We start from the raw sequence: 17,988 nt of genomic DNA on the forward strand, positions 1-17,988 counted from the left end.
TTAGTACCTATTGTCCACTAGAGCACGCGGCCCAGAACTCAGAGCTACTTGTGGTCCTAGAGTATCTAAAGTAGAATCGGGAGCCAGAGCCTTCAGCTACCAGGCTCCTCTACTGTAGGAAACAGCTCCAACTGGGTCTCGGCGAGGCGGACACCGTCGCTTTAAGAATAAACTGAAACCATTTTCCATCTTGAGTAAAGCTTATAGTTAGGGAGTGAGAGTTGCAGCATAGTAGAGGAGAGTAGAGGGAGGCAGGAAGTACAGCCCGTTCCGCAGAGGGAGAGTACGAGCCGGTCCAGGGCCCTCTCTTTAGCCTGCCTCTCCTTAGTTATACTATATACTCTAGACTGCTGTGGGAAGCTCCTTCCAAGGACACATGAGACGTCCCTTTCTCTCTGTCACTTGTCTCCTTTGTGTGCATCTTAGTCCCAGAAATGCCTGTTACTAACCTACTCTGGGGAGTTTTCTCCCCGGAGTCCCTGTGCTTCTTCTTCACCCAGAACATCGCCTGGAATTGGGTGGCACCTACACCGGGTCCGGGGTGCAGCTGACGCTATGGACTTACTACACCCTGCTACGCTCTGCGTTTCCCCGCAGTGTCCGACTGCGTCCTGCCGCGTCCAACCGCGTCCACCCAGGCTGCTGTGCCACACTACACCCCGTAACGCCCTGCTGTGCCCTACTATGACATGAACTACTATGACTACCATTGTGATCACTGCTCACTATCTTTATTATGACATTATTGCCACCATTCACCACTCACCCACTGGTGCGTCAGACAACGGATACCAGAGTCGGGGTCTGTCCGAGGTTTTCCTAACAAAAAGGGAGTTTTTCCACGCCACTGTGCAATAGACTACTTGCCTAATGCTTGCACTCTTGAGGCAAACCACGTAAAGTGGGGCTTATAAAGACAGGGTTTGGTTAGACTACTCTATCTTAAAGTGTCTCGAGATGCTCTGTTATGATTTGATACATAAATAAAATTGAATGAATTGAATTGATTGGGCGATAGACTTCTGTATTTGAACTGAACTCGAAAACAGGAATTTGATGAGTATTTTTTAAAATTGTGTGAATGGTTTTACTTAAGTAAAAGATTTAAGATGCTCCACCATGATAGTGTTGATATCAGAACAAATTTCCTCCTCAGAAGAAGAAGTCATGCAGGGCTGTCTGAAAAACAACTTTTCGGGTCCATCAACATACCTTCCCCATTGAGCTTTTGACTTATTCAGAAATCTCTAATCTTTTACTCGCATCTAAAGGCTTCTTATACTACTATAAGGTTTAATGAAAAACATTTAAAATCGTTAAAAGCCTTTCATATGAAAAACATGGGGGGTGATTGACGGAGAAGGTGAGGTAAAATCCTGTGGCGAAATCAAAAATTACTTAAACAATTTTTGGTAGATTAGACCGGCATAAGGCAACCATCAAAACTAACCCTAAAATATGATTTGGATTGTAATATTCTTCAGATGTTGCCACATTAAAGTTTATGAACGACTCTGAAAAGTCATGAACCCAATCTTAAAGGTTTGAAAAGAAGTTGAGAACAAGATCTGAAGGTGATCATCCTGAAACATTTTTAGAAGAAAAAAACTACCTTACTGGCAAAACACTCATGAGAAGCAGCCTCTCTCTCTCTCTCTCTCCTTCTCCTCTCTCTCTCTCCCTCTTGGCAATGAGACGGGGACATAGGTTGGTGATTTAGAAACAGTACAGTCATTTCTCACTACAAATTTCCTTAACGAACAACACAAATTGGATTAAGATGGTACTATGTGGTTATATTGCAACTATATTTCAAAGCACAAATGGGAAAAAGAAACAAAAGTAATGACTAAGGAATCTCAATTCAGGGAACATGCCATTATCCCCCACCTTTCTCCATAGTCTTCGGGGAGATTTGGAGAAAATCTCCCAGAAGAACAACTGGAAGAAAAATGTGGGGATAATGCATTTTTCCTGAATGGGAGATTACTTAAGTTTACTTTTGTTTCTTTTTAACCATTGGTGATTTGAATATAGTCTGCATATAACCACATAGATCCATCTATATCACAATTGTGTTTTCGTTAAGGTAGAATTTGTAGTGAGAATGACTGTACTGTTTCATACACACCCTATTCCCCGGCTTATTGCCAGAGAGGAGAGAGAGAGAGAGGAGCGAGAGAGCGAGAGAGAAGAGAGAGAGAGAGCGCTCTTTCATGAGTGTTTATGCACATGTAAGGTATTTTTTTCTTTCCAATTGTTTTCAGGATGATCACCTTAGATCTTGTTCTCAACTCATTTCAAACCTTAAGAGTGGGTTCATGAGCTTTTCCAATAGTTCATAAAAAACTTGTAATGTAACACTATGTCTGAGAATAATTACCAAATCCAAATCATATTGTTAGGTTAGTTTGATGTTTGCCCTTATGCATGTCTAATCTACCAAAAATGTGTTAAGTAATTTTGATTTCGCCAAAAGGATTTTACCTCACTTTCCAGTCAAATCACCACCTGTTTTCATATGAAAGGCTTTAACGATTTAAAATGTTTCATTAAACCTTATAGTAGTAGTAGAAGCTTTAGATGCGAGTAAAAGATTAGAGAGTCTGAATAAGTCAAAAGGCTAAATGGGGAATGTAATGTGATGAGGACCCGAAAAGTTGTTTTCAGGACAGCCCTGCATGAATGACTTCTTCTGATCGGAGGAAAATTTAGTTCTGATATCAACAACTATCATGTGGGGAAGAAGCATCTTAATCTTTTACTAAGTAAAACAATTCCACACAATATTAAAAAAAATACTCCATAAAAGTCCTGTTTTCTAGTAGTTAAGTTATAAGTACAGAAGTCGTATCGCCAAAATCAATTCAATTCAATTCAATTTTATTTATAGTATCAAATCATAACAAGAGATATCTCGAGACACTTTACAGATAGAGTAGGTCTAGACCAAACTCTGTACTTTACGAAGCCCAACTATTACAGTGGTTGCCTCAAGAGCAAGCATTAGCAGTAGCTATTGCGACAGTGGCGTGGAAAAAACTCCCTTTTTGTTAGGAGAGAAACCTCGGACAGACCCAGACTCTTGGTAGGCGGTGTCTGACGGCACCAGTTGGGGGAGTGGTGAATGGTGGCAGAATAGTGCATAATAAAGATAGTGAAGCAGTGATCACAATGGTAGTCATAGTAGTTCATGTCATAGTAGGGCACAGCAGGGCGTTACGGGGTGTAGTGTGGTACAGCAGCCTGGGTGGACGCGGTTGGACGCGGCAGGACGCAGTCGGACACTGCGGGGAAACGCAGAGCGTAGCAGGGTGTAGTAAGTCCATAGCGTCAGCTGCACCCAGGACCCCGGTGTAGGTGCCACCCAATTCCAAGGCGATGTTCTGGGTGACAGAAGAAGCAAAGGGACTCCGGGGAGAAAACTCCCCAGAGCTAGGTTAGTAACAGGCATTTCTGGGACTAAGATGCACACAAAAGGAGACAAGTGAAAAGAGAGAAGAGGGAGCAGTCATTGTGTCCTTGGAAGGAGCTTCCCACAGCAGTCTAGAGTTATAATAGTATAACTAAGAGAGGCAGGCTAAAGAGAGGGCCTGGACCGGGTTCGTACTCTCCCCTGCCGGAACGGGCTGTACTTCCTGCCTCCCTCTACTTACTCTACTATGCTGCAACTCCTCACTCCCTAACTATAAGCTTTATCAAAGATGATGGTTTTCAGTTTATTCTTAAATGTGGCGACGGTGTCAGCCCCCCGAACCCAAGTGGGAGCTGGTTCCACAGGAGAGGAGCCTGGTAGCTGAAGGCTCTGGCTCCGATTCTATTTTAGAGACTCTAGGAACCACAAGTAGCTCTGAGTTCTGGGAGCGCAGTGCTCTAGTGGGACAATAAGGTACTAAAGCTCTTCTATGTATGATGGTGCTTGACCATTTAGTGCTTTGTAGGTCAGGAGAAGGATTTTAATTCAATCCTGGATTTTACAGGAAGCCAATGCAGAGAAGCTAATACAGGAAAATGCTACTAAAAACAAAAGTTAAAGTAGCCTACTCATACCCAGAATGCTCCTTAATCTGTGAAAAACAAGACATCAAATTAAATAACTGTTTTGCATGATAATTTGTAGCAGAGTTCGCAAAAATGCTTACGCATGAAAATAGAAATATCAATTTATAGTACAATTTGTACAATATGTACAAATTCAATAGAGGAAAGCTTAAAAACATAACAAAACAATTCTAAATTGCCTGGCTATAATAACTATATTAGGACACTTGTGCCAACTGTCTTTGAAGTTTTGGGGGTTTTGAATTTCTTATTTGTTTTGTTGTACTGAATATGTACCCTTTGTTACTTAGCCATGTTTAGTTATCATTTCTAAATAAAGTCAAACATTTGTTTAACAAAATTTACAAAACTAAAAGATGTGATTTATCTTTCCACCAAAAGGAGGGCAGCAGTACTCCTCCAACATTCAACAGGGATGTACAGTTTGGATCATGTTCTCCTCAGCAGTGTGATTTAACACAGTTCTCTGTTTTACTAATGGATACTACTGTATGGTTACACGACTATCTACAGACACGACAGTCACAGAATAAATGTAATCACAGGTTAAAGCCATCTTTCAAAGTTCAGTGGATTTTAACATAGTACAGTGCTTGTTCATATGTGCATGTTGTGGAACGGGCCAATTCTTTGCCTGTGGTATTGCTGTCGTGTAGCATTCTCCAGAACCAAATGTACCCCAAAATTACTAGAGAAGGACCCCAAACTACTTAATATGCATCTCCACTGTATAGACTACTACGAATTACAGTGTACTTCTACACCAGAGGAGACATTATACTACTACATTTACACTGACAGAGAACATTGCAGATTCAAATATTGATCACAAAATATCACAATTAAAATATGGAGTTATCACACATTTGCCTCATGGCAGTGCGCGTACCCATCCGGCCCATTATGAGAGTAAATCAGCAAAAAGCTGCGTTAATCAACCACCAGACCGGACCGAGAGTACAGAGACAAACTCACATTCAGCCAGGCTCGGGACGTGAGTGTGTGCCCAGAGAGACAGAGAGACAGAGAGACGAGAGAGACACCGACACAGACAGACAGACAGACAGACAGACAGACAGAGAGAGAGAGACACCCACAGGACAGCAGACAGAGAGAGAGAGACGAGCGAGAGAGAGAGAGAGGACCGCGAGGACGCAACGACAAAACAGGTGGAAGGCATGCAAATAAAGCATTTTTGTACATTTTAGTGTTGTCTTTTTGTCAACAATATTGCATGTTGATATCGCCACAGTCAGCGTTTAATGATGGCGGTGTTGTCTCGTTCGTATTATCGTTAATGAATTAACACTTCAGCAGAGGTGTTCATTCCAGACATCGCCAGACCTATCTGCACACTGCTGCGGAGGAAGCTCAGAGATTAGGTTATGTTCTGCCTCTGTTAGAAGTGGTGAATTTACAGCTCACAGCAACGTAATACGACTATAGCGTCTGGCTTTTGTTGATATTTTTAGCGTGGGAAAATGCTTTTATTGAGTTTCCTCTTAGCGTAATGCTCTGAGTGAATTCAAGTGGGCTTTTATTGTGAAGGGTCGACACGAAAAGCCAAATCCAAACCCCAAGTTCATTAGGTACCCATGAAACCAAGTGTGAAGTAGATTGAACGGTTCACAGAGATATTTCAAAGACAGACCCACACACACACACACACACACACACACACACTTCCCGATTATTAGATAGGTGTGACAATTAGGCGGTTATAACTCTCACTATCACTACTGTGGATAATATGCACAAAACCTTTACACTACATTTTATGTATCGACTCAGTGCATTAGCAGAACAATTGTATTTTTCAGCGTGGTGGAAGAAGTAACCGGACTAGTTTACATAGTTAAGTACCAGTACAACAATATAAAAAAAATTACTCCATTACAAGTAAATGTCCTGCATTCAATACAAAAGTAAAAAGAAGTTCATTCCTTGAGTAAATGTACTTTCACCTGTATCTCACTCACACATTTCTAAAATGTCTCCTGCTTTTTCAGTCAGTTTAACCCAGGCATCGCACTGACGCACACGCTGTCACCCTGAGGTTATAGACAGGACCGTGGCGTACTGGAATAGCAGCCACGAGGCACCAGGCTTTCACAGCACTGTGACAGCTTGTCTACACAGAAGTCTCAGTTAGAGTGAAAGGCTTTTTTTTCTTTCTTTTTTATAAATGCAGAGATGTCTGTGTTTAGTTGTGGATTTGTGTCACTTTTTCTTAATTAAAAGACTACCTTGTACTGGTGTTACTTGTTTGATTAAAGTTTCACACAAAGCTTTAATAAGGAATGTGTCAGGTCGATTGATTGAACTGATCGTACATTATGAGATGAGTTGTTGGACTAGATCTGTGTGCATGGATGCTTGCAGGAGCATTTGGTGGATAGGTGGAGAATGCAGGTCTGGGAAGTTCTTCTCTCATGATGGGCCTGGGGGGAAAGAGGCTGGAGGCAGGGGGGCTCGACGGAGCCAGAGTAAAAACAACTGAGGGCAGCAGTCGTGACAGAGAAGCACAGTAGCTTGGACGCTCATGGCTGTTGGACAACAAATAGAGAAATGCAATATTTTCCGTTTGCTGGACATTTATTAACTCAAAGTAGATTTTCGGTCTGTCATGGATACAACATTTTAGATACTTAGAAAGCAAAGTATCCCCAACTCCTCATCCAACTGGTAAAGCATCAAGTGCGTGGACAAATCCACATAAAACAGATAATTTCTCTGCTTTTGCTGGTCTCTCGCTACTCTCGTCTCTCTGCTGTTTATTTGACTGAAGTGACTCATCACTCAGCAGCACGGGACTCGTCTCCCAGCTCAGCCCGCTCTCATCATTTCCTGGCAAAAAACTAAAATTAGCCGAAAATGTTAGCACCAGCTGAAAGTGGCTTTTCACAGAAGCTTATTTTAAGAGGCATCCCTCTCATCTAATGAGCTGCAGGCATATGCACACTTTCTGGGTCGTGTTTCCTCATAAGCAACATGCATTAATAACTTATTGGTAATTCAACCAGGAAGAGTTGGACTACACGTCAGTGCTGTGTTGAATGTTATGTACAACAGATTCTGCCGATTGTTGTTGATGGGTAGGCTACATACTGTATGTCATTTATTTTACCTATAGATATTTTATTCTGTTGAAGGCAGGCCTATATCATTTTTCTCAATTACAGGCAACAATTAGCCCACCAACATAAGTCAAGTCTAGGGCTGTTGGAACACATTTCGGAAGTCTAATAGAATTTGAATGTTAAAAAAATGAATACTAATTAAATGCTGAAAATTACCGTTTGAGTGTGTTTGAATTTTTATAAATGTGTTGGCTAAACATAGGCAAATCTCTCCCTTCTCGCCTGGCCTACCTACCTACCGCATGCAGGGGTGTCGCGGGGATTTGTTTAAAGAGTTGTGGGATGTACTGTAAATGTTTTTGTTTGAAGCGTCTCAGTTGCTCTTGGGTCAGTACGACGCTTTTGTTTAATTTGTCTCCAGGTTTCAGAAGGCAGGAATGTGTCTGCAGGCGAGTGGGAGGCAGGAGAGAAAAAACACCTTTCTTCCTTGTCAAACAGTGACCTTTAAGGTGACGAGCGGCTGTGGAGGTATGATTTCTACAGATGGCATCCCTCTCATCTAATGATCTGCAGGCATATGCACTTGTGTGTGTGTGTGTGTGTGTGTGTGTGTGTGTGTGTGTGTGTGTGTGTGTGTGTGTGTGTGTGTGTGTGTGTCAAAGATAGTCAGGGGGTAGGAAGAAACACCTCTCTCTCTCTCTCTCTCTCTCTCTCTCTCTCTCTCTCTCTCTCTCTCTCACAGAGGCTGGTTGTGTCTGGAGGAGTAAAGATGAGCAGCTGGTATCTTAGCAACAGCACGTTAACGGAGGAGAGGGGAGAATGCGTCGGTGCATGCACGCACACACACACACACACACATTTCGTAGTCGGAGCCCCTGGACAGCAGACAAACAGTTTTCAGTTAGAGCTTCCTGATGCTGAAAGCTGATACTGATATTTCTTTGGTCAATTCTTTTTTCAAAGTATTTAGTCCAAAATCTCTCTAAAACACCAGCAGTACTAGCCTGGGAAAACCCTGATGAACTTCCAGCAAATTTGAGATTTGCTTTGCAAATTTTGTCTGGCCAAGAGCCCATTCAAGCCCATTTCCAATTTTTCCAAATCGAGGCACCAATCACAACCGTTGAGGCGGGCTTTACACAATGACGATAGCGCAGGGAGCGACGGCAAGCAGCTTTTTGTTTATGTTCAACATGACGGCCACCGAAGCGCAGCAACCCGTTGATGCCGCTGTCGCTACTACGTCTCCCGGATCGTTGGTCTGATTGGTTGAAGGACTATCCAATTGCGCCCAGAGGCATTTGAGCGGCGTCCGTTGGTGACGCCCCTTTGAAAATGAGCTGTGAATGAACCTTCCCTGGTGTCAACCAGGCTACTATGTGCATTTTATAAAGAAATCTTGCAGAAAATTCGCAAAAGAATTCCAAATATCGCAAAAAAAAGTTTTTGCATTTGTCTGAGGTGGAAGAGTTGGCGTATTGATGAAGTATCTCTAAAATACGAAGTCTAAAATATTATTTAACATGACATTCACCTGCTCTAGCTCCATACTTCACAAACCGGCTTCTCATCTAACTCTTGTCAAGAAACCAAATGTGTGTACATCCCATAAATGTTGAACTATTCTTTTAAACACAGATATGATTTCCAACGAGCTTTGCAAAGAAAGTGAACTCTTCCAGGCGATGATGACGACTGGCCAACATCAGCCTGATCCGTCTGTCTTTGGTCACTTGATCACACAGAGAGAGAAAAACTCCAGCTGCTATTTTGAATCGAGTCCAACATCTTTTTTTTTTTCCGAAACTGCTTCCCCCCTTGTCGTCCTCTTTTTGTGTCTCCCTCAAGTTCTATCCAATCTAAATGTGCACCTTGTTTTGATGATGCCTCTTCACCTCTCACTCGCAGTCTGTCTCACTTTCTCCATCTCACACTCTCACACACACACACACACACACACACACACACACACACACACTTCTCTCTTCCAGGGTGTGAATGGAATTGGCTTTACAAGGGACTGGAAAGGATGCATGGATGGATGAACTGAAAGATGATGGAGGGAGGAGACAGAGAGAGAGAGAGAGAGAGAGAGAGAGAGAGAGAGAGAGAGAGAGAGAGAGAAAGAAGGGCTTTTGTAACTGGGATCAGACCTGATTCTGGTCCACAAGTACACCTCAGAAACACAAAGGCGGGAGAGATGGGATGAAGAGAGGATGGAGGAAAGAAGAAGACAGGCACAGCAAGAAAGAAGGCGCAGAAAGAAACAAAAGGAAAACCTAGCATGAATACTGCAGAGTGCATCATTAATACACTATAGCTTCCTGCTACATCAAGAACAACTCTCCGGTGATACACTGTTACTAAGTCTCTTTCTTATTCAAATTACATAGTGTGTGCATATGAAATACTGTATATAGTTCATTTTAAAAGTATCAGAAATGCATCCATCAGCTATTGAATCAACTTTCCACAAGTTTGTAGGGAAATGTTTTCATTTTTAATTTAAAGATGTTCTTCCTACTTAAACAGTTGTTGGTTCCATGTAGATCTTCTTAACCACTCAGACATATGTGATATCCATTTTTCTTTGTCCCCTGAATTCTCAAAGAAGTTGGACGCAGATCATTCAACTATAAAGCTCCTTCTGATTGGAATAATCTTCCTGTGTCTCTGAGATCTATTACCACATACCGTTGCTTCAGGACATCTTTATTTTCTCATCTTAAAACAAACTGTTTATGCCTATTTTCTGTTTACTTGTGCTGAAGACAAAACTGCTTCAATTGTTCTTTTTTTCTTATGGAATCGATTTATTATCCAGGTTATTATTGTATCTAATTTCTATTTTGTGTAACAGCTGGGGGTGTGGGTGGGAGAGGGTGAGCAAGCTGTCTGTATCTGTGTATTTGTAGTGTACGTTTGTTATGTAACGCTGTTCTGTTTGTATGTGTTTTATAACTATGTATTTGTGTTTATAGGACCCCCTCGAAAATGAGATGCTACATCTCAAGGGGCTTTCCCATCCTTCCAATGTCATCTGTCTATCACGTCCGCCATTGTTGTTTTGAAGTAACAGCTGCGGCCATCCCACACACCTATACCACGCCCATAGCTGCCAGTAGCTCCTCACCGGACGCTAGGGCTGCACGATATTTGGTAACATGATTGTTACCGGCCGACACTTCCCCTTTAAGACAGGTAGCCATGTGGGTAACGTGTATGTGACGCAACCTTAGTCCAACGGGGTTTGTCATGGGAAGTGAGGCTCTCCATGTGTAGAAAAGTACCGTAAGCGGCCGCTGCCGCTACACGGTGATGCACATGCTTTTCCATGGGTAGTGAAGCAACAGTAGTCGACGAACTAAATATAGATCACCTGATTAATGCAACGTTATCACGACATCTCCCGGCCATTTTTTACTGCAGAAAGCTGCTACCAGCCAGGCTAAAGCTAATAAAGTTAGCCTAAAGAAACAAGGTGTCTGTCCCAACTAACGTTACGGCTCGGAGCAGCGACGCTGGAAACGTAACACTAATGTACAACAGAAGTCTGTGTCTGTTATAACATTTTTTACACTGATTTAAAGCAACACTATGTAACTTTTCCGCTTCGGTCCCCCTACAGGTTGTCTCATTGGAACTACAGCTGCAGCTAAAAGTTACATAGTGTTGCTTTAACTGTTCCTGGATACACACAGTTTGTTGATAGAGCGTGACATGCAGGCTCTGCATGCACAGCCAACCACCAATCACAATCAATGTTGATCAATTTATCAAACAACCAAGGCTAGGCCCCGCTAGTCGACCACAACCTGAAATTTAGAGGAAGCAACATGCATGCATTATTACTATCATTCACTTTAGCCTGGATTGATAGTATTATATGAATACAATAGTGTTAATCAGTGTATTTCTGCCTAATTTCCCTCTCCCCTACATGCACCCTACAAAATCAACCCAGTAGTTGAGAATGATTTATTATTTCCAAATAGAGCTATTTAGGTAATCTTGTAAAAATTAAAGTTTGTCTTTTTTCATATCGCAGGAAAAAAATATCACAATGTCATTTTTTTCCAATATAGTGCATAGTGCGTTGAGCTGGTAGTTCAGACACAAACGCATTAGGTTGGAGCTGGATTTTTCATGTGATATGTGATCCCTTAATTATCGCGTGATCTTGTGATATCCCAAGAACACAGCTGCCGTGCAAGGTAACTGAAATAAATGCGGTGTTGTGAAATCAGTTTTTATTCCTATGAAGAAAATTGATGTCTGAAGAATCTGTAAAACGGGATGCAAGGAGGCGAGAAGGGGTTTGGTTAACGAGGAAAAGGATGATGAGGGAGAGGGAGGGAGAAGGACAGAGCGGCAGTTCATGTAAAAGATGTATCAAAGTGAGGTGGGAAGATGAGAAGCAGATGTGTTCAGAGAGAAAGAAGGTCCTTGGCACTGAGCAACATGCTTCTCCCACTCTGTCTGTCATTACAGACTCAGAGCCTCTGATCAGTAGCTTTAAAGAGTCCACAGGGCGGCACATCGCTAAGCCGGACATGATCACGCCATAATGACACAAGTATTAAAACACATCATTGTTGCGACTCCCAGACTACAACCCCAAACCTTTGATTCACTGACATTTTTGTCTGTTGATACCTTTAACGAGGGCACAGAAGCAGCCTGCTGGTTCTTTAAACTAAAGACTAACACATAGTTTAGCATGTTTAGTGTGTTAGCATGATTTGCTTATTAGCGCTAAACACACTGTACAGCTGAGGCTGATGTCATTAGTCGTAATCCAAAGTATTGGACAAACTGAAATGTTGATCTGATGATAGACGAAAAGTCATTCATTTAGTCAAGTTATTTCACTTCATCCTGAGTCATTTCACACAAAACCACAAACGTTAACTCATGATGGCGCTAAAGGAAAAGTCAGGGAAAAACCAAAGTCATAGGATAGTCCAATAGTCCATCCAATAGTTGTAGAGACACAACACTTTAAAAAAAAGTGTCAAACTGCAGCTGGCGCTGGAAGAAAAGTCAGTTAACCCTTGTGTTGTCTTCCTGTCGACCATTAACTTTCATAAAAATTGAAAATCAAGTTTTTGGGCACTTTTTTCCAATGTTTTTTTTTATTCATGGTCAATAAACCTAACTTATATGAAATTATACCTAATTTATGAGTTAAACAGAGCTGAAATTATGAATTATTTTGACTAATAGTGAAGATCAGAGGATGTTGAGAGGATAATCACAGACTGGTGTATGTCAAAGTTTAGTCAGGATATACTGTTTGGAAACCATAACATTTTTTCAAATGCTATAAAATTGAATAAAACACCCACAATTCAATGAAAGTAGTCATTAATTTTACCTGCGAAGAATGTTGTATGGGTTACATACAACGTACATCCATGCATCCATGTTCATTTTGGGGCAACTTGGTTGAAAGAAACCCATATTTTTGATATAAAAAACTTTGACCCGAGGAAAACATGAGGGTTAAATCCCCAAAAGTCAGTAGGATTCATCCTCTGATAAAAAGGAAATATTCACAAAGATCAGACTGATGTGGACCTTTAGAGATTGTGACAGCACCAGTCGTGCCCCAAGACAACATTTCTTTACATTCAAGTGACACCTGTAATGGCCGCAGGAATTATGGCTGTTCCTAAAATCCCTTGTTTACTTAATCACTACTCCCTATATAATAGTTCACTCTACAGCGAGCAGTACATTGAGATTTTGGACACTCATGAATCATCGTAAATTTTGCATGGAACGGTCATTTTCACATCAATGCAATGTGACTCATTGCGTTGTGGGATTGTTAGTAGAAAGTAATGTCCATGTGCCATAAACTCTTAAAGCTATAGTGCGTAGTTTCTGTCGCCCCTATGAGGAATTCTAAGTAATGGAACAAAATTGTCCGCGTGTCCACATGATACAAGCCTTCCATGACTGACCCAAACCCACAGCCCCTTCACACAGTTGCTAGTAGCCAAGGAGGACACAGAGGATTAAAAAAACATGATGGACTCTTCAGAAGAGGCAATTATCTTCACTCGAGTTTATGCGCGGGAAAGCCGCCGGACGCCACAATCTTCTGAACATAGTCATACTGAGAGATACAGAGAGAGTTGTGTGGAGCTGATAGTCTTCATTAGCTTTGTAGCAACTCATTTGGCAACGGCTTGAATGTAAAGGACGTTCATTAATATCAAAAAGCTACGTACTAAAGCTTTAAGCCACAAAGTCATGGACAAGTGGATGGGTCAACAAAATGTTGGACTTTTGCAAGCATTTTGGTTTCTTTTAACCATGACCCTGACTTGTTTTTATGCCTTAACCCAACTGAATCTCAACATTGTCGGATTAAAAAGCACTTTTATTTTTTGTAACAGTGATTTGTAATAGATTTGGAAGGTGTCAGATCAGAAAACAACTCGTTCTCTGAGGTATTTTGTAATTTTAATTTGGAGGATTTACTGATTTATAAACTGTCACACTGACTGTAATCCAGGCAGCAATTTGCAAATCAAATTAGAAGTATATAAATACATTTTGCAGAGGCAGGGTTGACGTATAAGTGAAAGAAAGAAAGTGGTAGCATTTTTTTCCCCCCTTTGCTCACACCATTAAATACATTCTGCCTTGTTAACTATCCATGTGAGGGAAAATGTTACGGAGAGTAAACAACAATGCAGCGGCACAGCATGCCTCGTTACATTAGTACAAATCATCTACCCTGCCTCTGTGTGTGTGTGTGTGTGTGTGTGTGTGTGTGTGTGTGTGTGTGTGTGGGTGTCAGAGCGAGGATGAGAGGAGGTGGCTGGTGCTTGCTGAATCTGGGGCTCTATCTGCAACACAGTCTGACTGCTCACACAACACACACTCTGTAATTCGACTCAGAGGAGCGAGGAGATCTGCCCGCAGGCTTTGGATTATGCTGATATATGGAATACGTTGCCATTCTAACATTCCTATCTCATATCTGGCTCTATTGCACGCCAGCAGTTAGTAGACCGACAAAGTAAAAAAAAAAAAAAAGGGTGAGAGTCTGCTCCAAAACATAACAGAGCATCAGGACCGGCTGACACATCAGAGGCAATCTGGAATGTCTTGACACAAATCAGCTCCTAGCTTGTTGCATTCTATCTCCGGAAACATTTATATTTGTACATAATAACGTAACATACACACACAATCACAGGGACACACAATTAAAAGAGTTGACTTCACATCACAGGCAATTGATTTAGATTTCCCCTCATCTTTAGTCAGAATCAAAACAGCGTTTAGGAAACGCTTTTAGAAACAGCGTTTGGACTCCCATTAGCCTGGGTGTGGAGGGTTAGTACAGAGTCTCAGAAGTGCTAATGTTGCTCAAAGAATTTCAATTCATAAATAAACAACAGAGTGAACCGAATTATTAAAATGGACTGAAAAAAGAAGATAATAATGTTGTTTGACTACAGTTTTAGAATGAATGTCATCATTATGAGATCCTTTAAATCACATGTCAAACTCAAGGCCCGCGGGCCAAATCCGGCCCCTCGCAAATTTTTTTATCAGGTCCGCAAATCAATGTAGGTTCCCCATAAATGTTGGCCCGCCTACTTGTGCGCCCAACCAAAAAGACAGGAAAATGTTTGCAAACCCCAATTACAAGTCAGTCAAAGCCGAATTTGGCAGATTTGCCAACTCTGAAACTCAGAAATTCCCACAGAAGCAGAGAGTTTTCATACTCAGGCTGTGAAACAGGTGGCTGTGAGTCAGCTGTGTGGTAGCCTACTTTTGAAAATGTAATCAGAATGATGTTTTGCTAAATTCTATGATGACAACTCAAGTTTTTTTTGCCGACTTTTTTAGGGCTTCATGTGGACCAAATTCTATGTGAAAGCGCTAAATGGAACATGCAATAATACAGTCAAATATATTTTACTTTTTCTGATTAAATAAAATCATCATCATCAATAAACTCTACATATCTGGCCCCTGATGTGATTCTCATTTTCCAGTGTGACACCCGTACTTTAAATCATCTTTAAATATTTCTGATATTTTTAATCATTCAACACCATATTCTATGTATGAATTTAGCTATTAAGTGTCAACCGTCTAGTCTCAGAACAAAATAAAATAAATTTTTACTGTTTAACCTCCAATATGAAGGAACAGCCACATTTAAAAAATCTGTACAAACCTTTTTAATTGTATATTTGATTATTTTGTTAATATTTAGTACCTTTATTTACTGTATTATTGGCCTAATAACGGTATTATACACTATTAATGTGGCTTATTTTACTCTTCCATTTATCAATACTTTTTGCCTGTTTTTTAATTATCAGATTTCAACATTGTCTATAAAAATGTAGTATGGATCGATGGCGATTAATTTACTGGATAGTTCCGGTTAGCCCACATGTCCCTCACCTTCCGCTTTTTTGTGTTGCCGTTTCAAACTCGCTTCGGGAAACAACAACCACAAACTGCGAACTAGCAAGCTACACGCTGAAAATGGCAAGTTTTGAAGAAACTTTGGATCGTGCAACAAGCCAGGCCTGCTTGGTTCTTTTGGGGAATAACTGTAAAGATTTACAAAGAATATGTTTATGACATTTAGTCTCTAACTGGGACGTTTTGGGAGCGATTGGTGGGATTGCTGTGGACGAAGTACAGACGGGGATACACTGGTAAGAGCAAATGATGTTTAACGATGTATCCAGATAATTTAAATAGCTCATGTTACTGTATTGTGTGAACAGTTAACTTCACTTATATTGTATGTGGAGTTTTCTTTTGCAGGGTGCAAATGTTCCACCAAAACAAGTTCCTTCCCGAGACTATTTATTTAGCAGAGCCACCGTCGCTGCGTCTGGAGCTTAGCGCTGCCCAAGACGATTGTGATTATATAATTATATAATAATTATAATCCAATAATAATAATATAAATTATTCGGAAATGTGTCCATTCTGCATAATAAGTACTTTTAGTTTTTGTATTTTAATTTGTTAGTATACACTGTGTTATTGCTACTTCCACCACTGCTGATAATACTGAGCAGCATTTTTTTTCTGATAAGGCCTCATATAAACATACAGCGCAGTAAGAGTCACTACAAGTCTCAATTCTCTAATTCTGATATTCAACCGACATTTTAACCAAGTATTTAATTCTGTAACCAAAAAAAATCCACTGTAATCATCTGTTCTCTTCTTCTTCAACTCTGTGTCCTTGTCTAATGCGCCTGACGTGCTGCTAATATTTGAGTGGATTCATATGGTGAGAGCTGCAGCTCACGGCACAAACTGAATCCACCAGGTGTTTGATGTGTGAGCAGCTCGCTCTCCATCACGTCCGGCCGTTCACTTAAAATTCAACTCATGTGGTTGTTTTGTCCATTCATTTGTTTGTGTAAATGGTGGTGGCTGTGTGTGTGTGTGTGTGTGTGTGTGTGTGTGTGTGTGTGTGCGCGCGCGCTTAGTATTCACTCTTTGTTATGGGATGTAAAGTGTTGCCATAGAAGAGAGCACAATTCATTCAAGCTCATTATGTGGCCGATGTGGGCTGGCTGTCATTAGCAGTCTCAGATGGAGGTAATGAGAGGAGAGTTTCCCCTCTATGAATATATTTATAGTAACACAGTGTAGATTTAAAGGTATACTGTTATAAATATTGCAAACATTAAGTGCGGATTCCCGGTCCCAATAAAGCTGCATTTAAAAGTTTTTTTCCTTATATAGCTGAAATAATTTCTATTTTTGTCTCCATTTTTTGTGTATTTATTTTTTTTATTCCCCATTAACTGGCCAAACACCAAAAACCAAAGGTGCAAAACAGTTTTTAGTTTTTTTAGTTTAGTAGTTCAGTTGTCTGCAACTGCACTTTTTCAAAAGGGAAATATAGCACTTTTTCCTGCACAACATTTATTAATAATTATTAATAATAATAAGTATTATTATTTTTCTAAAAATTCAGTTTACAAGTTGATTATTTCTACCAGTTATAATAATCTGAAAGGGGGCATTCTTCATAGTGAGTACTTGTGATTCACTTGCTGCAGGTACTTTTTTAATGATAAGGTAAGATTTTTTAATGTTAAATTACAATCTTCTCTTTGGCGGCACTTATGGCGATGAAGTGGTAACTGCAGGGGTGTTTTTGGATCTCACTTTCTCATTTTTTTTAAACTTTCATCGTCTGAAGTTGTAATTCTTTTCTTTCTTTGTTCGGTAAACAGCCTTCTAGTGTCAAATTGTGCACATACATCGTTTTGCACGACGTATCCTTATACAACGGTTTGTAAGATATCTTCGAAAAGTTATGCACAATTGTGCTGCCAAGTGGCAGAACATTATGCTGGACTGGGAGATATGGGCGCTGGTAAGATTGAGGGGCATATAACATAGTTCATTTACACATACTACCAATATTTTGATACAAAGCTGGTTGAATATCAAAGTATCCCTTTAAGATATTCCACTAACACCTGCAGTGGAGTTATCAGACATTTTCAGGGATCTAAAACTTCAGTGATAAACATCTGGATTTCAGTACGTCCAAATCAAAGAGTGAGGGGCTTCTGTCTTTGTTAAATCACACTGGGACAAATCTATCTGAGATAAGACACAGAGAAACCAATTTCTACTCCCACAAGGGGTTAGGAAAAGGACCAGAATGCAATGCTGCTGTATATAATACTGTGTGAAATACAGTGAGCCCTCCAGTGACATTTGAGTTTGAATCAAAAAGCACCAACCACCTAAATGTAGAAAAGTATCTCATGATGTAGAAGCAGATGAAGCGGGTAGAGGGAAGTTAAATAAAATAAAAACA

General features: G+C 40.6%; 1 pseudogene; it reads left to right on the forward strand.

Annotated features, from left to right (window-relative positions):
• The window catches only part of LOC116041208, a 21,170-nt pseudogene extending 9,460 nt beyond the window's left edge, over positions 1 to 11,710 (forward strand).
• The last annotated feature ends 6,278 nt before the right edge of the window (positions 11,711 to 17,988 follow it).

Source organism: Sander lucioperca, chromosome 3 (assembly GCF_008315115.2).
Source record: "Sander lucioperca isolate FBNREF2018 chromosome 3, SLUC_FBN_1.2, whole genome shotgun sequence".
Classification (NCBI taxonomy): Eukaryota; Metazoa; Chordata; class Actinopteri; order Perciformes; family Percidae; genus Sander; species Sander lucioperca.